Genomic DNA, 22,741 nt, shown 5'->3' on the forward strand with positions numbered 1-22,741 from the left:
GACAGGTATGTGCAAGCTTAATGCGGTCGCAGTTGCCAATGAAAGGGCGATCGGCGGAGCCCTTCCTCGTGCTGTGCAAGCTCAAGTATTACGTGAGGCTAACTTCATGTCGAGCTCACCCGGAATAAACGAATAAACAAGCGTACGCATGTAGGTCCTTCGTGGTATATAATATTGAGATTAATGCGACGGCATAGAAAGTTCCACAAATGGTTTAAGGGTGCGAACAGACTGCGTTCGCCAGCACTGCACACTGCAATGCGCCGATGCTCAGAACTGCAGTTTCCTGAGAACTCTATAAATCCATACTTCATCGTATGCAGGGTGCACGCCTTGCACAGCGTTCTTACAACGACGCCAACAGCTCCCTTCGAGCGGAAATCCTGAGCCGACAGTGAAGCGGCGCTTGTGAGAGTAAATCAGCATTAGGCCGCGGGAGCTCAATCTTCTACGCGTGCAGTGAACAAAGAGCTCCCTCTGTCTTCCTCGGGGACGGCCCTAGCTCCGCGATGCGCTTCCTTCCCGAACAACGCTCCAGGAACGTACGGCATACGGAGGTGCCAAGCCCGGCCGCCAGGCAATTCCAGCTTATTACTCGGCACGCCCGCATCGAAGGCGACCAGCTGTGAATAACAGTAGAGCCTCTGAGAAAGAATTCGCAGGGCGAGGCGAGCGGGATCGACAGACTATACAGCCCTATAGGCACGTGGAATAGTAATATTAGAATGTACTAGTAATAGGCAGCGCAGCACGAAAGCGGATGAACCCTTCGTAATGCTGACTGAAGGGAGAGGTGAGGGGGTCTCGCGTGTGCACAATAACAGTGCAAAGGGGAGAGGTTGAGGGGAGAGGAGATGGATAGGTTTCCTCCGCACTCAGCAATAAATGCCAGAGATTCAGTAAGGCGAACACGACGAGAGTTACGAAAACTAAACGAGCAGCTGCATGCAGATCTAGTTCAACATATTGAGGAAGATCTAAGATATAAAAGACAAGAGCACTATAAAAGAGCTTGAGAAGCATATTATTCGGCAATGCGGTAACTGAAACACATACGAAAGATGACGGGAATGCCGATACAAAGTGAGAAGGGAAGCATTACAGAAAACAGCGGTATTATATATATATATATATATATATATATATATATATATATATATATATATATATATATATATATATATATATATATATATATATATATGTATATATATATATATATATATATATATATATATATACCTGTTGATGAGATGCAGTTCGAGAAGACAAGCACGCACGCACGCATACGCATAAAAGCACAAATAGTAGATATCACCTTTCTAACATGTATGACCTCTTCAACGGCGATAACGTTGCACTTGCAGGTGTAAACGTTGTTTGGCGTACGCGGCTGCGCAACGTCAGACGCTCGCGAACGTTACGGCAGCGTCTCGACGTCGATTAATTGGCACAGACGAAGAGAATCCTTAACGAGCCTCCGCACGAAAATTGATTTCTCCCTGGAGGCAATAAAAGCTCTCCCATCTCGGAGCGACGACCGGGTTTGTTTCAATGCTTCGTCTCAGCCAAATACGAATAACAAACGGGCTCCCGCCTACATCGAATCAATACTTTCGTATAAATATCAACAACACATCAGGCTCTGACAAGATATCGTGAAACGAAAGGAGAAAGGCAGACGGAGAAATAACCAGAGGGAGACATCAGACGAAGCGTTGCCTCAGGGGGCGGGGAGGGGGTATGAAGGGTGGAAACCTGGGCGTGTTGGTAGCGCATAATGAATGTAAGAACAGCGCAACAGACAAGGACTGACGAAGATAACACACACAGCGCTGGGGCGTATGCGCTGCTATAGTGCTCCACGTATACATGTTCCTGTTATCTTGCCTGCAGCCACCGCAGCTGCTGCGGGAACCCAATCTAAACAGTCTTGGGAGGCTGCTGCAACGTTTGGAGAAAGCATCTGCATGCCTCGGCCGTCAGGTCAATCTCCCGAAGGAGAGCAGCGAGAAAAAGAATCCCGAAACGCGTCCGATGCGATGGAGGAGGCAGACAATGTGACAGAAGATAAGCAGCGGCAGGCGCCGCCTCATCGTCGCTTTCCGAGAAGACGCACACACACGCACACACATAACGCACGGAGGAGGTGAAGGGAAAGACAGGCCCCCTGAATGTGTATTACGGCCGCCACCCTGAAACTTCGATCGCAATCGCGACCGGTATAGTACGGAACGACCGTTATACGGGCCTTTCTTGGGAGAGACGCTCGGCATCGACGGGGAGATCGCCCAACGTGGCAGAAACGAGTGCGCGGTCGCTTCAAAAGCGACGCCGCAAGAAGCTAGCAGCACACACACACGCACGTGCACGCAGATCGAGCCATTCCTTTCGCATTAGGAGCGAGGGCGTCGGTGAAGGCTTGGAAGAGGCCGAATGGGACGCCGCTGCTGCACCCACGGCCCTGCACTCTTCTTAAAATTAGACACTCGTTCGTGAGCGCCCAAAAAGAGAGAGGGGTGATGTGGGTGGCGAAGAGGAAATAGGTGCAGCCATAGTGTTCACGCTCCCACTTGAACTTGACTTCTTCCATCTTCGAGGGTTGCACCCGATTCTGGCTATATCACGCACACAGATATACGCACAGCCGGGCTCTTTCTCTTCCAGACAGCGCAGTGCTAACCTTTCGTGCCCCTGTTGGTGCACTCTAAGCGGCCTACCACGGTCACGCGCCGTCGATCTTACCGACAGATTGCAGCGGGCATGGCAGCGGGACTGTCTCGCGACAGCTGTGCTGCGAAGACGACACGTACGAACGCGCTCGCCCGACACAAGCGTACTACGTCACACAGAAGAGACAACAAAGCCACGCTTATTCAGAGAATATTGCACAGAAGAAGGACAAATAAAAAAAGATTGCATGCACGTTTTAGCTTTCATGTGGATGAACGTTCCGGAAGGTGGCATTGTTTGTGCCGTACTGTCTCGGTTGAAACTATGAAGCCGGAAACACTCCGGGGAGAAAAACAAACAAAACAAATGAAAACCTACAGCAAAAGAGGCATTAATTAATAAGAACTTGTTGTTGGCCGAGTTGGCGAGTACTTAACATCTTGATTTTTGCGCTACGAGCACCTGTCCTGTCTCTTCTCTCATGTGTTCGTCTTTCGTAACGCAAAGATCAAGATATTAAGGCATTAATTGCTTAACTCTTGGAACACATATATAGTACGATGATACTACCCGTTCTTCGGAGCGGAGTTGGCACGCGAAAGTCGTGCTATACGCACAAAAGTATGGAACGAGATGGTGTATCATAAACGCAGTTTTATACGGAATGTAACATAGTATAAAAACCGTGTCGTGATAATGAGAAAAGGATAGATGCGAGAGGTCCAGTTCATGCTCATTCGTTTTTCCATGGATCGCGGCGCAACATTTCGTCATAAAAGCAAAAGAAGACAGCTATAGGATGCGAGCGAATGGACACCATTTATGAAGCCTCGTCCTTCGGTGAACAGTACACATATATTTCAACAATTGAGAGTGTAAAGCTTCAAAGGTCACGCGATGAACATACGGATATGTCAACCATTTTCGAACTTCATTTTGCGCCGGCAAACACCCTAAAGGTTCCGTGCTCCAAAGTTTCTCGCGGTATACTCCTGACAACTACACTCCTAATCAGGTCACACGTAAAGTGCTAGGTATAGACAGGAAACCCATTCGTCTGGTTTCTTGGCTAGAGCTAGCACTTATTTATCCGGGGCTTGACGTAGAGTGCATAGAGAGTATGAAGCTCATTTACTACAGGCATAGTTTTAGACTCCACGACAACCAGTTTGTTTCACCACGCCATTTCCCCATGCATATACATACAGCTGGACCCTCATTAGTACTCGTCCTGTGAAATATACCATCTCTACTATCTCGAAACGGACACTGACGCGTCTTTTACGGCGCTCCGTAAGAGAGCGATACGACCCGTACAAACGCGTAGCCAATACCGTATAATTGACGCCAGGCGATCCAGTGTATATAGGCTTTCTGAGAAATCGGAGAACGGAAAAGGGGGGAGGGAGGGGCGGCGCCGGTTCGTGAAATCTTGATGAACAGAAGACTCGCTTAATGGATAGCTTCATTCCGTCGCGGCCGTTACACGACCGGCTCACATATAAGTCGACCGATACGGAAGACAACAAATGAAGAAAGAAAAAAAAAAGGTCAGATATAAGAGCACTTGAAGCTGTAGGCCGAGAAGCGGTAAAAATGGAGGGGGGGGGGGGCGGGGAGCTTAGAGGCTTGATACCGAAAGCCAGATACGTCCTTAACCGGAAATAAAAACCACTCGGCCCAAGCGTGACATGAAAGGACGCGAGCTCCCGCTCTCCGTGTCCCAAACAAACATGCATGCGTGCGTAGAATTAGCACACACACACACACACACACACACACACACACACACACACACACACACACACACACACACACACACACATATATATATATATATATATATATATATATATATATATATATATATATATATATATATATATATATATATATATATATACATATATATATCCAGCCCAGCCGGAGGCTCTCTCGTTATAACTATTTCATCACTGTCGTTTTTTATTTTATTTTTTTGTTTCGTTTTCACAAACGCGGACTTCAAACACACCGGGCGTGGCATAGCAAAACGGGTCGTGCACGCCCGTTTGTCGGCGTGGTATAAAAGGGCAACAAAAAAAACATGGTTGATCCCTCCGTCATACGAATCGGAATAACACGAACGTAAAACGTGTCCTTACAGAAGTAGTTGAATGTTTGTAATACATTTGTATGAGAGGGTTTTCACAATGTATATAGATGTCTAGCAGCTATAGCACCGTTTAACGTCGACGCACCCACTTTGATGCTTAGTGTTTCATGTCCATCCCGACGACAAACGTACACGTTCAATGATTAAACGAACTCTTGTGGTAGCTGTAGTAGATAACCGTGAAAGCGTAATCAGAGAACGAGGTGTGATGGCCAGAAGAGCGTCGCATATTGGACGCAGAACTTGGTCGCCATCCCGCGGCATGTTAAAGCGTGATTGAACACCACGGCTGGACTAGAGGGAAACGCAAAGCGCGTCGCGCCGCCCTGCAGCCCGGCCGCGATTTTTCTCGGGGGTAGCGTTAGCGGGGAACGCGTGGGCTAAGATCGCCTCCTCACGGTGTGTTAAGGCATTGACAAAATTGCAATTCTATTGAAAACACGCTGAACGGGACGGACGTTTAGCAACAAGCGTTGCAGGTGCCAATCGCGGAGGTCACAGTAATGATGAATTACTTTACTTTACCGCTCATAGAGGGCAACACCACCCCGCCGACCAAGAGCACTGTGACAGGAGGGTGGTAGATATAAAAGGCGCGTTTGTAAAGCGTCTAGAGTCTGTGGCTGTGGCGCAGTGGATAGCGTGCCCGGCATGTGTTCTTGCGGACCGAGCCGTCGTGGGTTCGATTCTCGGTTGACGGAACTTTTTTTCTTTGCCATCTGATGATGTACATTTTTTCAACGTCATTTCCGTGACGGAAATACGTCACTGAAGTCTTGGTGGACCCCGGCATAAAACACTTTCGTGTTAAAAACGGGAAAGCGTTGCGATGGCTGCAGTCGCCGGTGTGGTGTACTTTCTTCAGGTCGCGCTATCCTCGCGCATGCCGCGCGAGCACGAGGGACCGGCCGCACGCTCCGGCGCTTGCTCGTCAACGTGCGCTCAGATGCTGCAGGTTCTGCCAAAGCGGTGCGGCAGAACCATGCGTCCCCCTCCCCTCTATCTCTTTCATCGCCTCTCCAACTACAACGCCTCCCCCCCCCCTCCCGACCAAAAAAAAAGATAAACAAAAGAAAGATAAAGTGCAGGTCACGCCATTGAAGCAAGCGCTCGTGTGCGCCTGTGTGCGCGTTGCGTGCGTGCGTGCGTGTGTACAACATTGACCAATAGCTGCGAACATTGCGTTGGATGTGTAAGACTGTGTATTCCTGAAGCTATAGGGGGACGCTGCGGCGCGGCTGTAAAACGACGTCGTTTGGCGTAAAAACGGTCTCGTTTTAGCTTTTATCCCCCGTTGTTGTACGCATAGCCACTGACCCGTTACGCGCTGCGCCATCGCCATCGCCCCTCGGCTGGCATAGCAGCGAGCTTTCTCGCCCTCCATTCGGTTATGGTTCGAGAAAGATTCGCCTTCCGAAAAACTCCGTAAAGGAAAAGCATTCGACGACATGCCTTCTTTTCTCGGTTCCGTGCCTTTCAGTTAAAAAACGTTGAAAAAAAGCAAGGCTCGCAGAGTGGTTCTTGGCAGAATGGCTTTCGAAAAGCTCCATTCAGCGCTTTTTTTTTTTCTTGTCTACGAGCAGCCAACACGCAGCAATCCTTTTGGAGCGTGCTATAATGGTCAGCACGCGCGAATAGCAAATCGAATATAGAGGGATGAAGGCACGGGTCCCCAATCGAAGATACGCTCGCCTAGTAAGCACAAAGGCGATTGTGCGGCCGTTGGATCGACATCGGTCGGCAGTGTTGGGTAACAGGTGTCTCAGCTTGCGACTGCTTCTGCGCAGACCTGATAGACGGAGCGATCAAGGCGACGGTGAGTGAAGGCAAATTTATATACATATAAACATAGGCGTTACATATTCGGCGCTGGGGCCGACAGCTTATCGGGCTCGCACAGCGGTGCGACGACGACCCGGGATTTCTTCGTTCGCTGTCTCTCTCCGCGCAGCTTGGTTCTTTTATAGCCCTGGCCGACCCCTTGCATCAGCCAGTAGTTCGAAGCCTCCAATCAGGAACCGCCGTGGGTCGCTGGCTGGAACCGGATCCGCGGGGGGAGGGCTTGCCGCACGTTGCGGGAGAGATTTCCGTCGGTTGCGTCAGACGCAGCGCCGGAGTTTCCGGGGATTGCGTAAGGCTCCTGCCTCGTTGCATCAGCTGGTGTTGACGCTGGTTGCGTCAGCCGCATCGCCGGAGTTGCCGGGGATTGAGTAAGACTCCCGCCTCGTTGCATCAGCGGGTGTTGGCGCTGGTTGCGTCAGACGTTCTACCAGCTTGAATGCCTTGTTGAAGCAAGGAAGTTTGGGTTGGGAGCCCTGGCATAACAGCAGTAAACTCGGTCTCACTGCGGGGCGTTTGAAATGGACGTCATTGAAGCGTTGCCCCAGCGAAAACTGGTCATTATTGCACGGTCTATCTGGAGCGCCCGGGGCGAGCTTGAGAGTGACAAAGGCTCACAGCTTTTTCTTACACCAGCAGATACCACCGTGGCCCAATTCACAGACCTTTTCCTTCGTCAGGGCCGTAGGTCATTCGGCATTCGCATTCGCTTAACTACACATTGGCTCACACCAGCGCTGTCGAATGGTACTGAATGTAAGAACTTTTTTTTTGTTTGCTGCGAGTACAGTCCACACCTCGGACGAGCTGCAGAAGAACGGGACACTGAGACATCTGGCAGTTTATCAATGAGATGACATCGCGAAGTAGGTACCTATTCTAGGGCCCCTAAATAGAATATTTGCTCGTAGTATACGCGGAGAAATTTCCTTCTTACTGATGATACAATGTAGCTTAAGAAACAAAAAAAAAACGCGGTCACGTAGCTAATTATGCCGCAGCTGTTACACCCTTCGACCCTACGTGAATACCGCCTCTCTGACTGATTAGTCAATTAGTCAATCATTAGATTTATTATTAAATTTATTCTATAATTATCATTCATAGGTGAAGGACATGCCAGTGCAAATGAAGGGGTTCTATAGCAGAGGCCTCCGGATCCCATTTGAACACCTGAGTTATCGCAGCGTCCACAATAGGTTCCCCCAACAGGCGTTATTAAGCATCACACGATATCAGGAAGCCGTACCGGAAGCCGTACCCTCGTACCTAGGAAACAGTGGTGCGCGCATCCCGCGAAAAGCCAGCGCGCAACGGGTGTGCATGAACTCTACCTTAATGACAACACGCAGCTGTTTCTAAGAAACAAGGAAGGGAGGTTCGGCATACTTGAAATGAAAACAGCGCAAAAATACAGAGGATCGGTAAAAGGGGTGCACAGACAGCAGCGCTGCTGGTCCTCTTGTCTTTGGCGCCGTGTTTACATCAAATATGTCGTACCAACTCGTGAAAGCGTCCACTTTAGGGAGCTTCGGTCAGTCCGCTCCACACCACCTCTCGCTGAGCGCGTTCGATTTTGCTGACGACTAGGCCATAGCTGGCGATCCTCTTCCTATTTCGGCGCTCCGTGATTCACTTCGGAGCCGCCATCAAAACGGCAGCGATGACTGACTGCAGGCGTTGGAAGAGAAAAGCGACGGGGACCTGGGGAGTTCGCAGTGCACGATATCTGCCAGTGCAATTCATTTGGGCGCCAACTGAGGGATCGCTCCTTCTCTCAGACGAGGGAATTTAATTAACACTGCACCACTTCCGCATTTCGTCGTCTCTTGGCCCGCAAGGCAATAACGCAGCCCCGGGCAAAACGGCTCATGTCGAGGTGAGCGTATACAGACGCTGCTTCTATCGCGCATGGATGCCAGAACTCCCTCGCTTCCACCCTCTTTTGTCTACACACACGATCTGTACAAAGCGTCATACTTCTGTGAATACAAAGCAGTTCGGGCGGTCTCCTGAACAGTTAACTAATGATATATCTCGACTTGGGATAAAACTTCTATACACCAGCGTGATACAGCCATCACTGCCGCCATCACCACCACCATCAGTACTACCATCACTAAAGCCATCACTACCACCATCACCAACACGACACCCACCACCAACACCAATAGTGATGTGCAACGTTATCATCAGCGAAGCCACCCGATCAACGGCAGACAGGCGAAAAGCTTCGCGAATGCGGCGCTTCAGAATCTGACTACATAAAAAAATCTTTACGCTAGTTGAGTTTGCAAACAGAAACAACCAAACAGGAAAAGCGAACGTATGTTTCCACAGATCACAGATTAATAAAAAAAAACCTTTCTGTCACTGAATGGCTGTCTTGACATCCAACTTGACTGACTGACTACAGTTTACTCGCGGACGTAACTGCTCTGACGAAAAATTGTAGCATATTAACCCTACGAAATATAGAAGCTCCAATTCTTATCGATATACGAATGGACGTGTGAGACACGGAAGGTGCGGTATGACGCGTCCGATTTGACTCCAGCCGGCAGCCGGGAGCCGCAACAACTGCAGCAAAGACTCGCACGACAACGGCCATGTCGCCAGTCTGAGTGAGAGACTTCTCGCAATATACATATACGCCCGTCCCAAGCCAGCAACGTGCTGCGGCGGCTGCAGTTAGTTTCGCTAGGTATCCGTCTCGCAAGAAGAGGTTGCGCAACCGTAAATATGCGAGAGTGCCCACTGCCTGATTTGGCCCACCAGCAAAGAAGAAGGTGCGAAGAGAGGAGAGGGTTCCTTCCTTTTAGGGAGAGTGTGATCGCCGACACCGCTTTGCAGCAAAGCGCGAGAAAAGAACAGCGTGCGGGCTGTATCACAGAGAAAAGGGGTCTGAGTATAAGTAACACTCGAAGAGCGTTACCGCTACTCCCCCACCACGGCGCCTCCATTCTCGAAAAAATTCAGAAAGAAGCAACAAGTAAAAAAAAGAGAAAAGAAGTGTGCAATGACGATCTTCCTTTTTCACGCTTCCGCGCAGACCCCAGGACCCCACACGCCATGCGCGGGGTCTATATAGAAATAAAAAAAGAAAAAAAAATAAGTGTGCGTGCCGCGATCTACGGAGCAACGCTTTTTCATTTTCTTTTCACGAAGGGAGATAGGGAGGGGGAGATGGGGAAATTTAATTTAGAGACCTCCTTCAGTGATTTCTAGCTGCTGTTCTTCCACTCCGCGCCCGGCGAAATTCAATTGCTCCGGCGCGCCACCGTACGACCTTGCCGCAAACGCCGAGCTTCTTGAGATACAGAATGCCGCCCATTCCACGGTGCGCGAAGTGCACTACAACGCTCGCACGCCATCCCCGAGCGTCCAAAAATGACAAACGCCGCATCACGCGTGGCTCGTACACCGGTTTCAGTTGACCGGCGCTCCTCCGTCGCGCATACCCTCGATTCCACCTCAACGACGACCACCAGTCACGCCACACACCACCACGACCTCCATTCTCTTGGACGTCACTTTCCGGTCACCAAAAGTGGCCCAGCGTCGATAATCTTTCACCGTCGGTATTAAACCGAAGGCATTTCGAATTGTTACGGCGTGCTGTACTCGAGCGGTCGTCTCAGAAGGTACAGAGTTACGAAGTTTGCATATAAAACAAGGCATGAGGGGTAAACATGCACTAGTGCACCACTTTCAAAGAACTTTCCCGATTGCCCACACCTGCGAAAGCACCTTTCGCGCTTAAGGTCGCTAACAGCCAGAGTCAAGGAAGAAGGCAAAGACGCAAACACATAAAAATGGAATACGGTACAAAGCTTTCACGCGCAGTATACGACGCCTGGCTCACCGTAAGCCGAGAAGACCTACCGAGAGTGCCGTGCCGTAACGTCTCTCCTCAAGTCAGCACATTGTATTCCCTTTCTTCCTATTCCCTCCCGCTGCTCGCTCCTGCGTTCCCGTCCTGCAAGAGTGGCTTCCCCGTGCTTTCTTTTATTTCCCGCCAGAGCTCCCGCCAATTTGCTTGTCCGTAATGCTTTGCACAGTGCGTTTAAGGAAGATTTCCCACCAATGAAGCCCAAAGTCTCACATCGTTGCAGCGGAATGTACACTCCTTCCTCACCCGAAAATCTCCTTTTATCTCCTTTCGCCCAACTGCTCTAGGAGCAGGATTCCTATGCCCCCCAAATCACACGCTCGGCAGGTTCCGTGCCGCGAGAAACCGCGAACCCGCCTTCTCGGCGTATGGTACAACATTGCCCGAATTCTTTCTTCTTGCGACCCGCCACGATGGTCTAGTAGTTATGGTCCTCGACTGCTGACGCGCGGTTCGCTGGATCGAATACCGGCCGCAGCGGCCGCATTTTCGATGGAGGCGAAAATGCTTGAGGCTCCATAGGTGCATATGTTAAAGAACTCCAGGTGGTCGAAATTTCCGAAATTTCCACCGCTACGGCGTCCCTCATAATCATATCGTGGTTTTGGGACGTTAAACCCCAACAATTATTATTCTTTCTTCTTGCGAGTAAATTAACGCCTCTAAGTGTGAAGGCTTTCCTTTGTTCTTTTCGTTAAGTTGTCAAACAAACAGGAAAGGTCACCTTCCAACGCCAATCATTTCGTTGCACCAATTTCGTTGTGCATCGTGTCCTGCACTGCTGCGCCATTTCACTAGAGACACTGCTCCCGTCACCCATGGCCACTGTGCGGCTCGACACACCGGTACAAATCGCAGCGATCTCTGCGTTCATCCGTATACCTTTGACAGTGTTGCACGGTTTTGTTAAGACTCGAGCGCAGAGATAGCACTCAGGCAGAGGGCCTGGCGTCGTGTGCACGCGCCAGTTGAGCGCCAGAATGAGAGGCGGCGCAGAACGAACGAGTGAACCGCGAGAATGGCAAAGAACAGCCATGCTTCCCTAGCGCACTGCGCACAACTCTCTGTGGCATCCTCATACCATCTCAGGATTTTCTATTTTTTTTCCCCATTTAGAGCTTCAGTAAGAACTTCTATTTCACAGCAGCCAAAAGAAACACGAACGGTGCAAGCAGATTTTTTTTTTTTTTTTTTTGTAGTGCAAGCTCGGGTAAGATTTATTTAGGTTCCCATTTAAGTCTGCCGCAGCTTGCCTTTCCCGATGTTGTAACCTTGTTATGATGCAGACCGAGAAGAGAAGAAAAACGGAGGAAGGAAGCGACGAAGAAAACATATCAATGAGAGTGTCAACCCGCCTCTTATCTGTTCTGCTAGAACGGAGACTGTCCTATAGGTGCACTTCTGTTGAGAGAAGAAAAAAAAAAGCTGGAGCGGAGACACCTAGGAGAATGGGAAAGACGGGCAACGGGCGTCAAGGGATGAACGAGGTCCGTTTTGCCCAAGAACGGAAGTTTACTCAAACAAAACCAAGAAAAAAAAAGCCTGTCATTCAAGCGACCTCGGAGGGCGTATCACCGGGAGCGATAACTGTGCCGTCAGCTGGCTGGACGCGAAGAAAAGGTTCGGGGTATACCGCACTTAACCACAAAAACTTAGAAAACTCGTGAAAGGGCATAGAGAGTCGGACCATGCAGCATCAGAACTGGCTGAAGGTAGAGACATAAAAAATAATGAATACGAGTGACACCGACCACCTCCGGCCGCTTCTTATGTTGACGTCTTTGAGGAACCGGTGAACTCATAGCATGGGACCCCGAATGATCAAGTGCTGCTTACATAAGCAGCAATGGGTAAACCAGTCCCTCGAGCGCCATGAAGATAAACAAACACCGACTCCGACGTGGATGAAGAGATACTATTTGCACAAGGACGAACAAGACGACGACTCGCAGAGGGTCTCAGACGCCGTCTTAACAAGGCCCTGCAGAAGAAGAAAAAAGTGGGTGTATGTATAGCTTGCAACAGAGCCCTCATGGGGGCGGTTCCGGTGCCATTCCCCCCAAGACGCTGTTGCGTCATTAATGCGGAAAAAAAAAAAGAAGTCCCCAGACGCTGACGCTGCCAGAAAAAGGAAATGAGTTAACGGAGCAACAGAAGCGGCTGTGTAGCAGCTCTATGTAGGATTAGCAAATGCGCTAAGAGAACGCGTCCGTGATGCTCAAAGCGGTTTGTGGGGCGAGTTGACTCGTATATACTGAGACGATTTCGTAAGCAATCGAACGGTAAGTAAGAAAATGTGTAAGCCAGCCTTTTGCGAAAAGCAGTGCCGTTTGCTCAATTCTGACGATCCATTAAGGGCCCGTTTCACCACTAACGGTTCCTGCACTCATCACGAATTTGTGTATTCCTTGTCTTTTTTTTTCCTTCTTTTTTTTTTTTTACAGGCACTCCAGTTCTTCTTATTTCAGAAGCGACATCGTTTAAAACGAGTCATGTTGTACCTTTAGTGATCATTATAGGCAGCGCAATACTTCCTTTATGCCAAATTTTCTTCGTTCGTCGTCGATCTTAACCATGTCAACGGCACCAAGTAGAGCATTCACTTGCAAGTTAACGGAGAATGACACATTCCAGAGTCGCAACTATAAACGTCAAACGCTCGGATCTGCTCTCATATATACGATCATTACCATATAGACACCCCACCAGAACGTTTTAGGCATTTGTCAGAACAGCGAAAGCAATCGAGAACAGCGAAAATGTTTCGGCATATAGCGTGCTTACACAGAATTCTCACCAATGAGCGCAAACGTAAAATCCTCCCTCCCCCCCCCACACTAATTCGCTCTAGCAATGCCGTCGGTGAATCTATAAGCAGGATGAACAAAATAAAACAGCACCTACATGCAGTTCTTGTTGCCTCACCCAGTCAGAAGTACTACATATTTGCCTAAATAATAACCTGAAGTGCCGAATTTCCCCATTTCAAAAAAAAAAAAAGTACGCCAGTTTCAGTTTCAGTTTCGCATGCCAATATCTCAATTTCCATGACAAACAATGTGTACACTATAAAATAAGTGCTAGAGTATAGCACGGCGCTCATTCTTATTCTGACTTAATTTGAAAGTAAAATGTGCTATTGCTAAGCTTATTGGCCCTCTTTAGTATGATCATCATAGTGCCTTATCAGCCCGTTTGCTTCCGGTGTGGTATATCCCGAAGCAAAGTCACTTGAATTCTTTATATGCAGACTTTACTTATACCTTGCATTTCCCGCATATCTTTGCGATGCCTTCGTGTCATGATACTGCTCAGTCTCCTTACAACTTCCCCACATTGTTTGTTGAAACTGTGTCTGCTACGGCGCTTTCCTGATGCAATATTTTTGTAGACGTGACCCTATTAGTTTTCCCGCAGTATACACATCGGAATGAGCGGATTCTCACAGGAGATGTCTGTGTGTACATCAATTACTGTTCAGCTCCGGGTGTATATGTAATAGGGATTGTTTGACACGGCGAGAAGAAACCGTCCACGCGGCGGATTTCCATACCAGCTTACGTATTCGCTAGCTGAATTGTCGGTTTTTCATAAGGAGTGGGATTGGGCGCTCGCTAATAACACCAACACTAATTTGCTTCTTTGCATCGCGGTTGCACACATACCGGTGATGTGGACGAACAGCCGCGTACCGAGGAGCTTATTCCACCTGCCGGATTATTCGTGCCTCGGCCACAAAACGTGGTGCCGAGCGCATGGTACGCTTCAATGGAGGAGTATCGGTGGACGTTGCTTACCTGCGAAGAAAAGAAAACGTTCGTTTTAGAGACGTTCAAGCAGCACCTCAAGTGTACATTAGTGTTACTAATTTATTTTTAATTTATTTATAGTTAGTTAGTTAGTTAGTTAGTTAGTTAGTTAGTTAGTTAGTTAGTTAGTTAGTTAGTTAGTTAGTTAGTTAGTTAGTTAGTTAGTTAGTTAGTTAGTTAGTTAGTTAGTTAGTTAGTTAGTTAGTTAGTTAGTTAGTTTACACTAAGGTCCAGTCGTAAAGTTCAACCATGGACCACGATAACTAAACATGACATATAGCATGTCCGGAATATGCAATACCAATAAACATCTTCTATATACTTTATATACGAAGGCTGCACCTTCGGCTGTTACGCATGCGAAAGAAGAAATCGAAGCATCCAGACTGCGTTCATCTAGGCGTTACAGAGTCGCGTAACGATTGATTCACTTAACTGCATCTATATAATAAACTTATAAATGAAATTTACCACATTATCGTGATTATATTACATCTTATGTCAACTGCAAAACAAAGACAATGCCCGCAATCTCAAATTACCCTTACGTCAGATCAGCGGGATGCCCGCTAAATTCCTCGTTTCACCGTGCGAGATATATTTTATCTGCCAACAACGACTGCGCTTCCCTTCCGTTGGAAATCATTCTTGTATTCAGCCAACTGACTATCCGTTATGTGTCCGACCCTCTACATGAGCTGAAATACCAGATACATTTATGTTAATCTCAACTATAGCAGGGGCGTAGCCAGAAATTTTTTTCGGGGGGGGGGGGGCACCTCCTTGATCTGAAGTAGGGGTCGGGCAGGCAGATGTGATAGAGTGTCATTTTGAGCTCAGTATGCTATAGCAAAAAAAATTTCAGGGGGGGGGGAGAGGGGCGTGCCCCCCCCCCCCCCCCTGGCTACGCCCCTGAACTATAGAGCATTGGCTAGACCGCGCTTGCTCTCTAGAATCAACACTACACTCTGCCTGTCTGCTAACACCACGCCACCCGCCGCGGTGGTCTCGTGGTTATGGTACTCGACTGCTGACCCGAAGGTCGCGGGATCGAATCCCGGCCACGGCGGCCGCATTTTCTGATGGAGGCGAAAATGCTTGCGGCCCGTGTATTTAGATTTATATATGTGCACGTTAAAGAACTCCAGGTGCTCTAAATTTCCGGAGCCCTCCACTACGGTGTCTCTCATACTCATATCGTGGTTTTGGGACGTCAAACCCAAGCGATTATTATTATGCTAACACCACACCATTTTCTTGCATCAAAACGCACTCGAATGTAGTACGCCTCACTGTAGGGTATAGCTTCGTAAGATGAAGCGGCAATACAGTCTCTGTACGACAGCTTGCAGCGTGCAGGGGAGTTTATCGCATGTACATACGACGTTCTTCCTACCACGGAGTGATCGACGAGCGCAGGCGATATCAACGGAGGGCGGGCACTCATGAATACGACTGATGCATTAGCCCTTCGCCACGGCCATACACACCACTGCTTCGAACAATGGTAGTTTATAGTGGGCGTGTCCTCCTTCATCCCCCTTCTTCGCTATGGGAACAAGTGTATCGAGAGATGCGAACATCTGCGGAACGCGCTACGCAAGCGCATGGGTCCTCGAGCTGCCATGGATCGGGCACAACTGATGAGCAGACGAGTGTTGTTCGTCCGTAGCGGAGAACCAAATGCGCTGAGGCAACCCGGAGTGGCGATCGTATCGGAGGCGGGGCTCGTCGCTGTTTCGACCGCCGCGCGTGCGATGTATGCCGACATCTGGTTCACTGCCGATCCGCTCTATAATTATAAAGGCGCGCATACACCCATACATGCGTTGCGTATCGCGAGCGCACTGCATACTACGCTCGTGTACTATACGCAGTCGCACTCTATAGGCACAGCGCAGAAGAAGACGCGAGACAGACGCACGTCATACCCCCAAGACGGCAGCTATAAGTACACACATACAAACGGATACAAACGCTCTGTGCTTAAGCACGATGCGTATCAAGCTTGGGTCCAGAGTGCTGCGGAGGCTCCTAGTCGTCTCATTAAATGAACTTCGCAGAAAAATGCGAGACACATACGTATAGCACACGAAGCCTATATGAACCAGCGTGTGTAACACAGAAAAACTTAAATAATAATAATAATAATAATAATAATAATAATAATAATAATAATAATAATAATAATAATAATAATAATAATCCTGTGGCCCAACACGACCTTTACATGGCAGCCACGACCGTAATTTACTGCGAATAACATGCTAAGAAGCGAAGCAGAACATTTCCTTGCGCTTGGTCAGATAACTGAAGCTGCAAGAGTTATCTTCTTCCCACCCCACCTCTCTTCATTCACTGCACCCCGTAATAGGGCGCTAAATGCCCCTTATTGATCCCTGCAATGCTGCGAACCATCAGGCATTGTCACACACACACCGGTTAACGTGGCGTGAAAGCAACTGTGCGCTCTTACACAACGAAACAGGTCGCCTACAAGGCGCGCTTCGTTAGAACTAAATAAAGACGGGTGTCCTTCAATGTCGGCGCTAATGGTTGCTCGCCCGCTTATCCGCTGCATAGAGATATGCGGACGAGTGCATCGCTATCGATCTGTTACGCAGATACACTGTGGTGGCCTTTCGCGATATCGTTTATCGGCGCTGACGAGAAAAATCGACGTTTTAAAAGGACAGCGGCGTCGGCAGCGGCTTCCCCACCACCGCTGAGCGAGACGGGAACAATGGCTTGATCGCGGAACACTCTTTCACAACCATATCAGTCAGTGCTTAGTCTCCCTTCGATGGAGGGGGGCCCTCAGTGGGCGGCGAACTATATGTATACAGACATACATAGAGCCCCTCCTTAAGAAATGGAAGAGACCCCCCCCCCCCTTGAGCACCCTCTGACTTTAAGCCCTGATATCAGTTGAATACTGATAAGGCTAGTGGCAGTTCAACGCTTTCAACGCGACGGAAGGAAGCGCGAGCGGCAACATACAAAATGAATGTCGCGACAGCGGCACAAGAGTCGCGAAGAGAAACGGGAGAGAAATGAAAAGCCAGCGCGTTGACTCAGACAAACAGCTGCGTGCGGGCACCCCCGGTGTGACGGAGTGAACAGCAAAATGTCATTTCGTCTAAGCCACCTGCATCAGTCGTTCTTGAAGGCACGAGAAAAACAGCTGCCCGGGTAGCTCAGTCGGTAGAGCGTTAGGCTTTTAACCTAACGGTCCAGGGTTCGAGCCCCTGCTCGGGCGGGCGTTTTTTTTTTTTACCTAAGACTATTTATTACAACGTCGAAGCGGAGAATCAATCCAAACGGCAAAAAAAATGCTTTTTGTCATGTATAGTCTCAGTTTCTTTCTTTCTTTTTTTTCAGTTAGTGCGTCTCACCTACGTGCTACTCTAGTTCCATAATTGTGGGCAGACACAATGACACCGCAGCATACACTAGAAGCAAACCTGACGGTTCGTCGTATTTGTATGCGCGTCCCCTTTTTGTTAACTATGACGTTATTATTATTTATATATCGAAGCTCTACTATTTGTCGTTATAATGCTTCCCCTACCCGCCATTATTATCGTTGTTCTTGTTACGACTTTACGGGAAGTATCGACGAGACGAAATCGCGAACGTTCACATTTTAGATGGAATTCCGTCTTTTTCGCAGTCGCAATGCGTTTGTTGTGTAGAATAAAATGAAATTAATAATAAGCATGATAAAGTAAAACTTGAAGGTTATCAAGTCACTTTTTGATGAAGAAGCCAGTAAATAAAAAAAAGAGCAAACCAAGCGCTAATATTTATTCGCTGTATTCCTTTGCCGCCACCTTTTCCCGTAATCCAGGTGCAGTGTTATTCGATTACGGAATTACGCCCCGCGCTGTGAAAGTATGCAGTTTTCGATATTTATCTTGCCAAGACAATTAAGCTTGCTCAGCAATAAGTATTCAACTTGAACTTGTTAGCTTCACGATGAATAAATTATATAAACACACATAACTATATAAACACACATAGAAAAGATAACAGCTCGTATATTGTGATGTTTTTAATGCCTCCTTTCTCTCTCTGCCCCATTTTATAATAAAAAATTTGCTTCACTATGCTAGCAAGCTATGCTTGAAAGTATACTTCTTTATTTTTAGAAGCAGAAAGAGTGCGTAACAAAAACAGTACAAAACAGAGTTGCTCAAACCCAACATGAGGTGCATCAACACTCTCGGATGGCACACAACTATCGTCGCCAAAGGATGCAGCCCCGTCGGCACCGGCACTAAGCGATGCTGTCACGCTGAGACGTGGGCTCTAAATAAGGCGGCCAGCATGGTGGGAGAGGCGATGCCACTCGCGTCTGCTTCACCCTCGATTGACTGCCTGCTTCGCGCCCAAATATGGCGAGGGCCCCGGAAGAGCTCTAAACATACGCACAGCCAAGAAGAATACGAAGGAGAGTGTAAAGATGTACGCACGCAACTGCAAAGGCAAAGTCGCGAGACATGGATGAGGAAAAAAGAAAGAAGAAAGAAAACAGTCAAGAAAAGACAGACGATTTCTGGCGGTGACGCTCGAAAGAAGCCACCGCGAACAAACAAAGAGTGTACGAAAAAAAATGTAAAAAATAATGTGGAATGGCTACAAGCATGCACACACACACAGAAATCCGCGTGCGTGCGCATCAGTATTCAGTAAAGCTCGGCGCCGTGTATTTTCCGCCTCAACACACGACGCACTAGGACGCACGTGCACAAAAACACACGAAAGTGCGTGCACGTAGTTCTGCTTATGACGCACCACTGTCAGCGTCGATGTCAAAAGGAAAAAGACGCAAAAAAACACAATGGCTCGCTTCTCATGTGCATACGTGGCTTGCATGATCAAGTCGAGCAAGCGCGTTATAATCCTCCCCCCCCCCCGCCCCCCCCCCCAACACACACACACACAAATACCCCTGCTCTAAACACAATCCCTTCCTTACTTCATGGCCAGCAGGTCCGACGGAACTGCCGACGAGAGAATGCGCGCCTGCGGAAGCGGAAGTCGACTTCGCCGCACGACGAAGCGCACAGAAGCCGCGCCTTGTGCGAGTGCTGTCTAAAAGCATCAGTGTGTGGACAAACCCGTTGTTGTAGGAGTGAGCTCGCATGCTCACACACGCACACCCACAACCATGAGCACGCTGCAGCAGTGGAGCCTTTAAATAAAAAGGAGAGGGGGGGGGGGAGGGCACGCAGGTCGTGACAGACAGGCCGGGCGCTCACGACTAGCTGCGCGAAACGCTTGATCGGAGAACACAGCGCTCGCTTTTGTGCCCGGTCGCACGAACTGACGTCGCGACTTCTAGGAAACGCTGGACAAGCAAGATTATGTATACTATAAACTGCGCGTGTACACGACGCGCGAGACGTGGAACCAAGCAGGCGACATTTTTACGACAGGTGCGCGGTGAGCGCGCATGGCACCGTGTGAAACAAGACCTGTTCTCCTCACCCAGCCAGCTGTGCAGTTTTTTATGAACGTTGACTACTCGTAGCGACAAAGCGACTAGTGCGGTTCAAACCCCTTTGGTATTTCCCTTTGGTTCAAACCCCTTTGGACGCGCTAGGAGTTTTTGCATACATACGAGAGAAGAATTTTGGTATTGCCAGCCGTATATAGCTTCGCTGTAAAGAACTACGAATGCGTGGTGCGGGTTTCGTGATACCGAGACGCCATCATGAAAATTTCATTACCTATCACCAGGGAAAGCGTCAGTTTTGATCATTTCAGATATTCAGGAAAACTTGTTTAAGGTGAACATAGCTAAATCTCATGTTGTACATGGCGATATAATTCCCGTGGTAAAAACTACATTTTTTTTTCAATCCTCTCCGTTACACAACGCCTCTCATCAAATGTTCACATGCGCATATTGTGTATTTGGATTCTGTTTTGGATTCTGTTCACATGCGCATCAGGTATTTGGATTCTGTTTCGCAATGATTCAGCAAAACGGCGCATGGCATGATCCGTTCAGTAGCGAAATAATGCGAACCCACTTTAAACTTTGGTTGTGCACAATATACCACGCGTGGCACATAGCGCGCACAACCAGAACTTCGGGCTGTTCGTTCAACCAGCTCTTGATTTGCTCGCTGAAAGTTCTTACAAGCACACTCAGGCAGGGCACATTTACAGCGACACATTTACCTTGCCAAACGTTTCCATCACCCGGAAGTTTCAACTAGCGACTATAAAAATTCCCGAGTCAAAAGAGCAAGCGCATTGCCTAAATCGGAACATATATCGCAGATTTACGAGCAGTTCGTTCACTTTCTGGATGCAGCTTTGATAGTGTCAGCCGGGACTCGAGTTCACACGGTCGCTATGTTTACAACGTGCCTCGAGTTCCCGCGGTCGCTGTGTTTACAACGTGCATCGAGTTCACGCGGCCGCTATGTTTACAGCGTACGTGCTTGGAGCCCAAACAGAGACGATGGGCTAAGATCCGGGGAGCGCTGGCTACAGCTCGAATTCACCGAGAGCATTTTCGGCCCCGCACAAGAAACAACAAAAAGTGAGACTGCGAGCCGGGAACGCGCAGCAACGCCTCGCCGGAGGAGAGAGAGCGAACCGAGACACGAGTGGCGTCGGGCGCAACTGAACGAGCTCCAGCACCGAGTCCCGTTTTCTTCCTTCACTTGTAACCCGTCGATTCACTTGTAATTTCAGTTCAATACAGTTTTCTTCTTAAAATCGAACCTTGCCTTATACCCAGCATTTGGTCCCCGCTGACATGGCGCAGTCGACGACAGGATTCGAATCGACCGAACTGCATGGGGAAGGAGAAACGACGCCACGAGACGGAGCGACGCCACGCCGCACATCGTCATCATACTCGGAAGCGACCATCGTCGAAAGCCTGCTCACGACCCTCGATAGCAGCACGATGGCCGCCGCTACGAAAAAGCAGCTCGTCGACGAGCTGAGAGTACGAGGTCTACGATGTTCCGGACGAAAAGACGAGCTCATCGCGCGACTCATCCGCGACAACACCACTCGCCAAGCCCTGGCGCCGACGGACTCGTCAACGAACGACCAGGCTGCCGACGACGACGATAGGCAGGCGCACCTGGAGACGCTGTCCGCCGACAACGCAAGGCTTCGTGCGGAGCTGAACAGTCTGCGAGCCCAGCTCAACGGCGCGACCACGAGCGAACAACGTGAGACATCGTACAACCCCAGTCACAACGTTTCATTGCCAACGAAACGGGTGACGACTCCAACCCACGGGCTGTGTCATTCCGTCCCCGCTGACACAACGATGCCCTCGGGTTCGACGCAGTCATCGCCACTGAACGACGGCAACAACCAAGGCGCGGAACGCCCCGCCGCGCCGACCGTTTCAACGCATGGGGGAGAACCATCCATGGCCCAGATCCTCGCCGCGCTTGTGAACACGCAGGCCCTGCTCGCCAACTCGCTGTCGAGAGGTCCACCGACGACGAGCCCGATCCAGATTCACTCCACAAGCGACACGTCATCCTCGATCCCCACATTCGATGGGACACCGCATCAAAGTGCCCACGAATGGATTGTGCAAGTGGAGAGAATCGCAGCGCTCGCCCACTGGACGCCATCGCTCACGTTGGTGACGGCAGCGAGCCGCCTGACGGGATCTGCCAAAGATTGGCACAGCGCCTACGGCTCACAGCATGACACCTGGGAGCAATGGAAGGACGCGCTCACTCTCCGATTCAAACGGAAGCTGACAATGCAGGAGTTCCTCGAACTGCAGACGAAGCGACGCCTTCAGAGCCACGAGACCATCGTCGAGTACATGTACTCAAAGAACGCCATTCTCAACATGGCGCCGTACCGTCTAGCAGAGGAAGAACGAATTTCCCTCATTCTCAGCGGCATCGAGGACGACACATGGGCCAACCCACTGGCAGCACAACTCTGCGGCACCGTGACTGAACTGATCGACAGAGCGGCTTTGCTTGACGCGAGGCGTCGCATCACCGTGTGTGCCGACAACGATAAGAGTCCGCCACCGTCGACAACGAGCCGTGGTCAGGGTTCGAGCCAGCGGGTACCAGCCAGCAGCTCTGCCAACTTGCCGACGGCCAACTCGCGCAGCGATTCTTCGGGAGCTCCGCGCCCGCGGCCCACCTCTGCTCGTTCGTGCTTCAACTGCGGCGACATCGGTCACCTGTCCCGTGATTGCGGCAAGCCGAAAACGCCAGCAACGATCAGAGCGGACGAGAAACGAGCGAAGAGGGTCAACAGCAGCCACGGAACACGGACTGCATCAGCGAGGCAAGCGAACTGTTTTTTGCATTCGACGGGCGGCACATTACCAATCGTGTCCGGTACTGCTAACAACCG

The 22,741-nt window shown here is 49.5% G+C and overlaps 1 protein-coding gene and 1 non-coding gene across 7 annotated transcripts in view; one reads left to right on the forward strand and one right to left on the reverse strand.

Moving 5' to 3' along the window:
- Positions 1-22,741, reverse strand: part of LOC119394107 (neogenin) — a 577,826-nt gene that overhangs the window by 276,240 nt on the left and 278,845 nt on the right. The window lies entirely within an intron of this gene.
- Trnak-uuu (transfer RNA lysine (anticodon UUU)) lies at positions 17,555-17,627 on the forward strand. Its single transcript has one exon. It is a non-coding gene; the product is annotated as a tRNA-Lys (tRNA).

Source organism: Rhipicephalus sanguineus, chromosome 5 (assembly GCF_013339695.2).
Source record: "Rhipicephalus sanguineus isolate Rsan-2018 chromosome 5, BIME_Rsan_1.4, whole genome shotgun sequence".
In the NCBI taxonomy this organism is placed as follows: Eukaryota; Metazoa; Arthropoda; class Arachnida; order Ixodida; family Ixodidae; genus Rhipicephalus; species Rhipicephalus sanguineus.